Source organism: Pseudophryne corroboree, chromosome 1, assembly GCF_028390025.1.
Source record: "Pseudophryne corroboree isolate aPseCor3 chromosome 1, aPseCor3.hap2, whole genome shotgun sequence".
Lineage (NCBI taxonomy): Eukaryota > Metazoa > Chordata > Amphibia > Anura > Myobatrachidae > Pseudophryne > Pseudophryne corroboree.
This window is the reverse complement of record NC_086444.1, coordinates 91,633,221-91,644,499: the sequence shown is the minus strand read 5'-3', so window position 1 is coordinate 91,644,499 and position 11,279 is coordinate 91,633,221.

The following is an 11,279-nucleotide window of genomic DNA, read 5'->3' as shown; positions in this document are numbered from 1 at the left end:
TTTCACTGCGATGCGATGAAAAATACCGAGCGAACAACTCGGAATGAGGGCCATAGTTGGCAGAAGTGGGCACACCTATTTTGCGCATATTGTTAAGTTGAGATGTGAACCACGAAATAATGCTTACCATGGGGTCAAATTACTAAAATGGAAGTTCGATTTAAGATGGATGTTGTCCATAGCAACCAATCACATTGCAGGGATTATATTCGAGAAGGTGCTGTATTAATGTAACGTAGAATAGGATTGGTTGCTATGGGCAATATCACATCTTAAATAGAACTCCCATTTTAGTAATATTACCCACATGTGTTTGCTGGTGTGGATTAGTACAAGGATTAGTGTGTGCTTTTGGTCATGTTTTTTTGTGTGCAAAAACACTGTGTAAAATGCACTTTGTTTTATTTTTTTATGTTTACTCACCAGACAGCTGAGGGGATTGTGGTTCCTCGGTTTGTGGACTGGCCAAAATGGCTTCTGGTGGCTGAGCCAACACAGTGGAGATGCGCCGTTGTGGTGGTGAGGATGCGGGTGTAGTTACCGCCTCAAGACGGCGTCTCTTGCTACCCATCTTCTGTAGACTGGCAGACCCCTGTGAATGTCGTCTTAGTGGAGTGTGGTGCGATGATGAAGTTCCTATGGGATAAAATAAACATTATAATTCTGTCTTTCTATGTGTTTACAGAATATGTGTATACACAAAATTCTTACCTGCATTGCCAGCATCCGCATCTCTTGGCAGTGTGGTTTGTGTCCTGGCTGTGCTGGCTCTCTTTCGTACTGTAGAAATATGAAGTTTGACCTTATGATCATTATATTGTGATTAGATATTTAATCAAAAACCTTATTGTGATGTGGACATATGAAGAACATTATGAGAATTAAACAAAACTTTGGTTATGCTTTTCTGGCTGACTTCATTGGGTGTGTATACTTTAATTATGAACCAATTACACCAACCAATCCATACCTTAAGGTGCAGAATTAAGAATATTATCCAAACAACAACAAAACCAACCGTGGATGTTTAACACAACAAGAATATTAGTCTCTAACAAAATGTTTTATTTCTGACAAAAAGAACTCACAACAACCAAATATATTATTTAAATAAAATAAAAAAATTATTCAGCGGCAATAATCACATCATGCACACAAAGGCCTACCCAGAACAACATACAATAACCATAAATACATTCAACAAAATGGACTAAACATTCATGAAAACACTTGAGTCACACTTCATTTAAAGTCCTCCCCAAAAATGCCAAGGAAAAAAAACAAAAAACCAGAACAGAATAAATTGATGCAGCAAAAGGGCCAGGACAACTGCTAACTTCACAATACAAAGGAAAAAAACATAACTATTTATGTATAAAACTACATCACCAACATATTCGAACAATGAACCAACTTACAATCACAATTAGCTACAATACATTTCAGACAACTAAGGACAAAGCACATATGTTAAAACAATATAAATATTGTACAACAAACTCACCATCCTGCCTTGGACGATCCGAATCCCGGACATTAGTCGCACCAACCACTTCTGGCGGAATAAGGGACCGCACAGGCTCCTCCCACTCCCGATACGATGCTCTGAAGGGATGGCCACCCCCTGTTTGTCTGGCTGACTTTGCCTCCTTGGCCATCTTAGCCTTGACACGGCGCTTGATGTCGTAGAATCGCTAACGACACGTGTCCTCGGTCCTCCTCACCACACCCTCACTGTTAACTGCCGCTACTACCTTCCCCCACAGAACACTCTTCCTGCGTGAAGGAACCTTGGCAGCATTAGGCCCAAACAGCTGACGATGATGGCTCATCAGCTCCTGCACCAATGCAACATTCTCTGCATAGCTGAACTTCACATTGCGCCCCGTCTTTGTAGTGGTGTGTGGCTGCGGAGCCACAGCACCATCACTGTCACTTTCACTCGAGGCCGCAGCACCAACCTCCCCCTCCTCCTCTCCCTCACTAACCTCCTCCACCTCACTCACCTCCTCCCTCTCACTCACCTCTGACTGGGACATATTCCGGACAAACAACAAATAACACTGATAAAAATAAAACACAAAACACACTCCTCCACTACCACACACACACACACACACACACACACACACACACACACACTGACAATAGACTGAAAAATAAAATTACAAAGACAAAAAACTAAACAAACTTTTAAATAACTACACAACAAGTATGACAAGACTACTTACACACACAGTACAGCACTCAGCAATCGCAAAAAACCACCTCAAATCCTCCAAAAATTCCAAACAACTCTCCAACACCAAACACCACTTTCTCTCACCTCTCCACTAGCTAAACCCACGAGGTTCGGTCAGTTTGGGGCGGTTTTATAGTAATGAGCACAGGCACTCCTCCATCACAAAACCAACCAATCACGGACGAGTGACAAAAAAGTTAGAAAAAAATCGCGGCCGAGAACGGAAAAACACTGCCGCACAAATGACGAATTCGTAAAAGAAAAACCAAACACGGCCGCAAAAACACAAAATCGGCCGCATTCTACCTTTGAAAAACACGAATGACATCGACATCGAAAAATTAAAATAATCAAAATACGACAGCATAGTAAATGAGGCGTAAAAAATAAAAAAAGTTGCAAATTCACACATTCGATGCCAATCGTGACTCATCTCCCACCAAATCGACATAAATACAAATTTTAGTAAATATACCCCCTGTTGTCCGGATTTGTGGATAAATAATTCCACACCGAAGCTGTGACTTTTTTGGTATTTTGCCCAGGCATGACAATGGGCTTATTCATCCCACGGACAACAACTGTCTCCCCCGGTGCCTGATTTAAACAAACTACATCACCATCAGAATCCTCATCGTCAACTTCCTCCTGGTGTACTTCAACAGTGACATCTTCAATCTTTTGATTGTGGTAGCCCATTGTAGCCTATAGGCTACAGATCATGGGACGAAGTTCCGTCTAGCTTCCCCGGAACTCTTCGTCGGAAATGGCCTCACTGTATCGCGGTCACATGTGACCGCATGTGCGCATTACCCCCGGAAGCCCGCAAAGCACATCGCAGGGAAGGGCTCCTTTCAGAGCCCCTGTTCTGCGGGTGCTGGGTGATACATCGACCCAAAAGGATCGCCCTGGGCAGTAAGATCCCGCCCAGACTGCATCAATATGTAATCCTTAATAAATGTGCCCCTTTCTCTGCTGAGACATGATGTGAGCCGTCCAGTTATTATTGCTAAAAAGTTAAATTTTCCAGGCCTTTAGGGAATTATCAGTAACTTTAGAATTCATTATTTTATATTGTCTAGTTCTTTGATCCCTCAATTTAAACAGTCAAATGATCTAGGTTTAAGTTCTACAAACAATACCGTCAAGATGTGTCTTTCCCTAACACATACAAACCTGTTCCCAACAAACGGCTGATTTATTCATTCTATCTGGTGGTGTCAGAATACATTTAAACTTTAAACAAGATAGCTTGCTCTAACGGTGTACTATATAAATACTGGGACAGACCACTGAACAATAAACCATTTTGTTTAACATCCAATAGGAAGGTTGAGGAGGGACATAGACGTTCAATCATTCTCATTTTCCTCACAGAACCCATTAAGGTAGCCACAGTATTCTTCTTACTATTATTGTTTCTCTTGTTTTATTTTAAAGTAACATAATACTTAAAGTCTACTTCACAAATAGCAGATAATTAGGATAATTTATGCATTTATTCTTTCTCGGACCTTTCCGGTTAACTGCCCCCCATTTTATCTTTCCTGTTATCTGTCCGATGCCGTTATCTGCCTCCTGTCTCCTATGTGGCCGCCACTGACATTTTCTATCCGCTGCCTCCTGTTATGTGCCAGCTGCTGCAGTTATCTGCCTCCTATTATGTGCCCGCCACTGCCGTTATCTACCCGCTGCATGCTGTTATGTGCCAGCTGCTGCCTGCCGTCTATTGTTTTGTTCCCGCCACTGCCGTTATGTAGCTGCTGCCTCCTGTTTTGTGCCCGCCACTGCCATTTTCTACCCGCTGCCTCCTTTTTTTGTGCCCACCTCTGCCGTTATCTGCCCGCTACTGCTTCTTCTGTTATTCACTGAACTTTGTAAATCCAAACACAGGTGCCCACATGCAGTCAGTGGAATCCATGTGGGAAAAGGTGAAATTTGGGAACAAAACCCTTTGGGGCACTCATAGGAGCATAAGTAGCGGATCTTGCCACGGGCAAGCAGGACTTTTGTCCGTGGCGCTGCCTTCCGGAGGGCGCCGGCGCCATCCGGAGGGCGCCACATCATGGCAAGATCCGCTACTGTTTGGCAGTGCCCCCCACTGTGTCCCCCGCTGTGAAGGGAACTAGATGCTACCCGTCTAGTTTCCCTTGGTGGAGAGGACCTTTGCTGTGCGGTGCGCGATGACATCATCGCGCACCGCACAGCATTGTGGGACTGGCACAGACGCTAGGGGTCATAATTGACCTCTAGTGTCTATCTATGCTGTGCTATGGGAGAGACGTCATGACGTCTCTCCCATAGATCCGAGGAGAGGAGCGGCGCCGGCGGATGTCTGCAGCGGTCGGGAATCAGGAGTGGGGATAGTAAGTATTCATTTTTTTATTCATTTTTTTGTAAGCGGCGCTACTGTACAGGGGGCACAAATGGGGGCACAACTCTACAGGGGGCGTAACTGACCACGCCCCTGTATGAAGCCATGCCCCTATTTTTTGCCCGGGGCGTCACAAGGGCTAGAACCGGCCCTGAGGAGCATGTTAGATTCATACCTACAGTATGTGACTTTATAGTAGAGGGCAGATAGCAGGAAAGGTCCTGGGGCTCAGTAAAAGAACTCGGTGTTGCAGGTCCCCTAAACAGTCAGGGAGTTCTGGATTCATAGCACGATGTGTAGTTATTTATAAGTACAATCATTTTTTACAGGATTGCTTAACAGTAGGAGGAGGGGCAGTGGGGACCTCAGGCTGATGCGTGACTGGATGCAGAGGGGAATGTGGGCCCCACAGCAACCGCACCACAGGACCCCCAATCATTACACCCTTTCCTGTAACCATGTAATAACTAGTGATGTGCACCGGGCATTTTTCGGGTTTTGTGTTTTGGTTTTGGATTCGGTTCCGCGGCCGTGTTTTGGATTCGGACGCGTTTTGGCAAAACCTCACCGAAAATTTTTTGTCGGATTCGGGTGTGTTTTGGATTCGGGTGTTTTTTTACAAAAAACCCTAAAAAACAGCTTAAATCATAGAATTTGGGGGTCATTTTGATCCCATAGTATTATTAACCTCAATAACCATAATTTCCACTCATTTCCAGTCTATTCTGAACACCTCACACCTCACAATATTATTTTTAGTCCTAAAATTTGCACCGAGGTCGCTGGATGGCTAAGCTAAGCGACACAAGTGGCCGACACAAACACCTGGCCCATCTAGGAGTGGCACTGCAGTGTCAGGCAGGATGGCACTTCAAAAAAATAGTCCCCAAATAGCACATGATGCAAAGAAAAAAAGAGGTGCACCAAGGTCGCTGTGTGACTAAGCTAAGCGACACAAGTGGCCGACACAAACACCTGGCCCATCTAGGAGTGGCACTGCAGTGTCAGGCAGGATGGCACTTCAAAAAAATTGTCCCCAAACAGCACATGATGCAAAGAAAAAAAGAGGCGCACCAAGGTCGCTGTGTGACTAAGCTAAGCGACACAAGTGGCCGACACAAACACCTGGCCCATCTAGGAGTGGCACTGCAGTGTCAGGCAGGATGGCACTTAAAATAATTGTCCCCAAACAGCACATGATGCAAAGAAAAATTAAAGAAAAAAGAGGTGCAAGATGGAATTGTCCTTGGGCCCTCCCACCCACCCTTATGTTGAATAAACAGGACATGCACACTTTAACGAACCCATCATTTCAGCGACGGGGTCTGCCACACGACTGTGACTGAAATGACTGGTTGGTTTGGGCCCCCACCAAAAAAAGAAGGTTTGGGCCCCCACCAAAAAAAGAAGCAATCAATCTCTCCTTGCACAAACTGGCTCTACAGAGGCAAGATGTCCACCTCATCATCATCCTCCGATTCCTCACCCCTTTCACTGTGTACATGCCTCTCCTCACAGATTATTAATTCGTCCCCACTGGAATCCACCATCTCAGCTCCCTGTGTACTTTCTGGAGGCAATTGCTGCTGGTCAATGTCTCCACGGAGGAATTGATTATAATTCATTTTGATGAACATCATCTTCTCCACATTTTCTGGAAGTAACCTCGTACGCCGATTGCTCACAAGGTGAGCGGCTGCACTAAACACTCTTTCGGAGTACACACTGGAGGGAGGGCAACTTAGGTAGAATAAAGCCAGTTTGTGCAAGGGCCTCCAAATTGCCTCTTTTTCCTGCCAGTATACGTACGGACTGTCTGACGTGCCTACTTGGATGTGGTCACTCATATAATCCTCCACCATTCTTTCAATGGTGAAAGAATCATATGAAGTGACAGTAGACGACATGTCAGTAATCGTTGGCAGGTCCTTCAGTCCGGACCAGATGTCAGCACTCGCTCCAGACTGCCCTGCATCACAGCCAGCGGGTGGGCTCGGAATTCTTAGCCTTTTCCTCGCACCCCCAGTTGCGGGAGAATGTGAAGGAGGAGATGTTGACGGGTCACGTTCCGCTTGACTTGACAATTTTCTCACCAGCAGGTCTTTGAACCTCTGCAGACTTGTGTCTGCCAGAAAGAGAGATACAACGTAGGTTTTAAATCTAGGATCGAGCACGGTGGCCAAAATGTAGTGCTCTGATTTCAACAGATTGACCACCCGTGAATCCTGGTTAAGCAAATTAAGGGCTCCATCCACAAGTCCCACATGCCTAGCGGAATCGCTCTGTTTTACCTCCTCCTTCAATGTCTCCAGCTTCTTCTGCAAAAGCCTGATGAGGGGAATGACCTGACTCAGGCTGGCAGTGTCTGAACTGACTTCACGTGTGGCAAGTTCAAAGGGTTGCAGAACCTTGCACAACGTTGAAATAATTCTCCACTGCGCTTGAGTCAGGTGCATTCCCCCTCTTTTGCCTATATCGTGGCCAGATGTATAGGCTTGAATGGTCTTTTGCTGCTCCTCCATCCTCTGAAGCATATAGAGGGTTGAATTCCACCTCGTTACCACCTCTTGCTTCAGATGATGGCAGGGCAGGTTCAGGACTGTTTGGTGGTGCTCCAGTCTTCTGTACGCGGTGGCTGAATACCGAAAGTGGCCCGCAATTCTACGGGCCACCGACAGCATCGCTTGCACGCCCCTGTCATTTTTTAAATAATTCTGCACCACCAAATTCAATGTATGTGCAAAACATGGGACGTGCTGGAATTTGCCCAGATGTAATGCACGCACAATATTGCTGGCGTTGTCCGATGTCACAAATCCCCAGGAGAGTCCAATTGGGGTAAGCCATTCTGCAATGATCTTCCTCAGTTTCCGTAAGAGGTTGTCAGCTGTGTGCCTCTTCTGGAAAGCGGTGATACAAAGCGTAGCCTGCCTAGGAACGAGTTGGCGTTTGCGAGATGCTGCTACTGGTGCCGCCGCTGCTGTTCTTGCTGCGGGAGGCAATACATCTACCCAGTGGGCTGTCACAGTCATATAGTCCTGAGTCTGCCCTGCTCCACTTGTCCACATGTCCGTGGTTAAGTGGACATTGGGTACAACTGCATTTTTTAGGACACTGGTGACTCTTTTTCTGAGGTCTGTGTACATTTTCGGTATCGCCTGCCTAGAGAAATGGAACCTAGATGGTATTTGGTACCGGGGACACAGTACCTCAATCAAGTCTCTAGTTGCCTCTGAATTAACGGTGGATACCGGAACCACGTTTCTCACCGCCCAGGCTGCCAAGGCCTAAGTTATCTGCTTTGCAGCAGGATGACTGCTGTGATATTTCATCTTCCTCGCAAAGGACTGTTGGACAGTCAATTGCTTACTGGAAGTAGTACAAGTGGTCTTCCGACTTCCCCTCTGGGATGACGATCGACTCCCAGCAGCTACAACAGCAGCGCCAGCAGCAGTAGGCGTTACACTCAAGGATGCATCGGAGGAATCCCAGGCAGGAGAGGACTCGTCAGACTTGCCAGTGACATGGCCTGCAGGACTATTGGCTTTCCTGGGTAAGGAGGAAATTGACACTGAGGGAGTTGGTGTTGTGGTTTGCAGGAGCTTGGTTACAAGAGGAAGGGATTTAGTGGTCAGTGGACTGCTTCCGCTGTCACCCAAAGTTTTTGAACTTGTCACTGACTTATGATGAATGCGCTGCAGGTGACGTATAAGGGAGGATGTTCCGAGGTGGTTAACGTCCTTACCCCTACTTATTACAGCTTGACAAAGGCAACACACGGCTTGACACCTGTTGTCCGCATTTGTGTTGAAATAATTCCACACCGAAGAGCTGATTTTTTTTGTATTTTGACCAGGCATGTCAATGGCCATATTCGTCCCACGGACAACAGGTGTCTCCCCGGGTGCCTGACTTAAACAAACCACCTCACCATCAGAATCCTCCTTGTCAATTTCCTCCCCAGCGCCAGCAACGCCCATATCCTCATCCTGGTGTACTTCAACAGTGACATCTTCAATTTGACTATCAGGAATTGGACTGCGGGTGCTCCTTCCAGCACTTGCAGGGGGCGTGCAAATGGTGGAAGGCACAAGCTCTTCCCGTCCAGTGTTGGGAAGGTCAGGCATCGCAACCGACACAATTGGACTCTCCTTGGGGATTTGTGATTTAGAAGAACGCACAGTTCTTTGCTGTGCTTTTGCCAGCTTAAGTCTTTTCATTTTTCTAGCGAGAGGATGAGTGCTTCCATCCTCATGTGAATCTGAACCACTAGCCATGAACATAGGCCAGGGCCTCAGCCGTTCCTTGCCACTCCGTGTCGTAAATGGCATATTGGCAAGTTTACGCTTCTCATCAGATGCTTTCAATTTTGATTTTTGGGTCATTTTACTGAACTTTTGTTTTTTGGATTTTACATGCTCTCTACTATGACATTGGGCATCGGCCTTGGCAGACGACGTTGATGGCATTTCATCGTCTCGGCCATGACTAGTGGCAGCAGCTTCAGCACGAGGTGGAAGTGGATCTTGATCTTTCCATATTTTTATGGGGTGGGTGTGGGGTGCGGTGGCCCCTGTGTCGGTATGGCTGGGCTGCTTCAGGTCGGCACACCCTAACACTTTATTAACACTTATTATTTTTCCATCACTTTGTATATATTATTTTAATCACACCACTTACATAGCACTTCTGTGCTTCTTATTAACCCCTATTAATTCTCACCTGTGTGCTGACCTGGGGTGGCCGACCTGTGTCGACATCGTGGGGTCCTGCACCCCAGGCCCATACCTACTATTAGGGACCCCCAGTGACGGAGAAGCCTTGTCGATCGGCCTGGGGGCTTAACCCTATATCTGCAGATATACGCAACTAAGATCTCCGTATTATCTGACTATTATTATGTAGTAATATTATTCACTCGGTGTGCATTAGGGAACACAGTTTTTTTTTCCTACACATATTTTAACCTCCACATTTTTGTTCTCCATTTTTTAATGTGTGGAATTATATGCCAGTATCAATAGCAATGGCCTACTACTATATATACTGCGCACAACTGAAATGCACCACAGGTATGGATGGATAGTATACTTGACGACACAGAGGTAGGTAGAGCAGTGGCCTTCCGTACTGTACTGCTATATATACTGGTGGTCACTGTGTCAGCAAACTGCAAAACTAAAATGCATTACAGGTATAGAATCTAGATGGATAGTATACTTAATGACGACACAGAGGTAGGTACAGCAGTGGCCTTCCGTACCGTACTGCTATAAATAGTATACTGGTGGTCACTGTGTCAGCAAACTGCAAAACTAAAATGCACCACAGGTATAGAATGTAGATGGATAGTATACTTAATGACGACACAGAGGTAGGTACAGCAGTGGCCTTCCGTACCGTACTGCTATATATAGTATACTGGTGGTCACTGTGTCAGCAAACTGCAAAACTAAAATGCACCACAGGTATAGAATGTAGATGGATAGTATACTTAATGACGACACAGAGGTAGGTACAGCAGTGGCCTTCCGTACCGTACTGCTATATATAGTATACTGGTGGTCACTGTGTCAGCAAACTGCAAAACTAAAATGCACCACAGGTATAGAATTTAGATGGATAGTATACTTAATGACGACACAGAGGTAGGTACAGCAGTGGCCTTCCGTACCGTACTGCTATAAATAGTATACTGGTGGTCACTGTGTCAGCAAACTGCAAAACTAAAATGCACCACAGATATAGAATGTAGATGGATAGTATACTTAATGACGACACAGAGGTAGGTACAGCAGTGGCCTTCCGTACCATACTGCTATATATAGTATACTGGTGGTCACTGTGTCAGCAAACTGCAAAACTAAAATGCATCACAGGTATAGAATGTAGATGGATAGTATACTTAATGACGACACAGAGGTAGGTACAGCAGTGGCCTTCCGTACCGTACTGCTATATATAGTATACTGGTGGTCACTGTGTCAGCAAACTGCAAAACTAAAATGCACCACAGGTATAGAATGTAGATGGATAGTATACTTAATGACGACACAGAGGTAGGTACAGCAGTGGCCTTCCGTACCGTACTGCTATATATACTGGTGGTCACTGTGTCAGCAAACTGCACAACTGAAATGCACCACAGGTATAGAATCTAGATGGATAGTATACTTAATGACGACACAGAGGTAGGTACAGCAGTGGCCTACTGTACCGTAATGCTATATATTATATACTGGTGGTCACTGGTCAGCAAAACTCTGCACTGTACTCCTCCTATATAATATTATACTGGTGGTCCCCAGTCCCCACAATAAAGCAGCACACTGAGCACAGATATGGAGTGTTTTTCAGGCAGACAACGTATACTGGTGGTCACTGTCAGCAAAACTCTGCACTGTACTCCTGCTATATAATACAGCTGCTCCCCAGTCCCCACAATTAAGCAGTGTGAGCACAGATATATGCAGCACACTGAGCACATATATGGAGCGTTTTTTTCAGGCAGAGAACGGATAACTGGTGGTCACTGATCAGCAAAACTCTGCACTGTACTCCTCCTATATTATACAGCTGCTCCCCAGCCCTCCCCACAATTAAGCAATAATGCACAATCAAGTTCAACAATAACGGAGAGGACGCCAGCCACGTCCTCTCCCT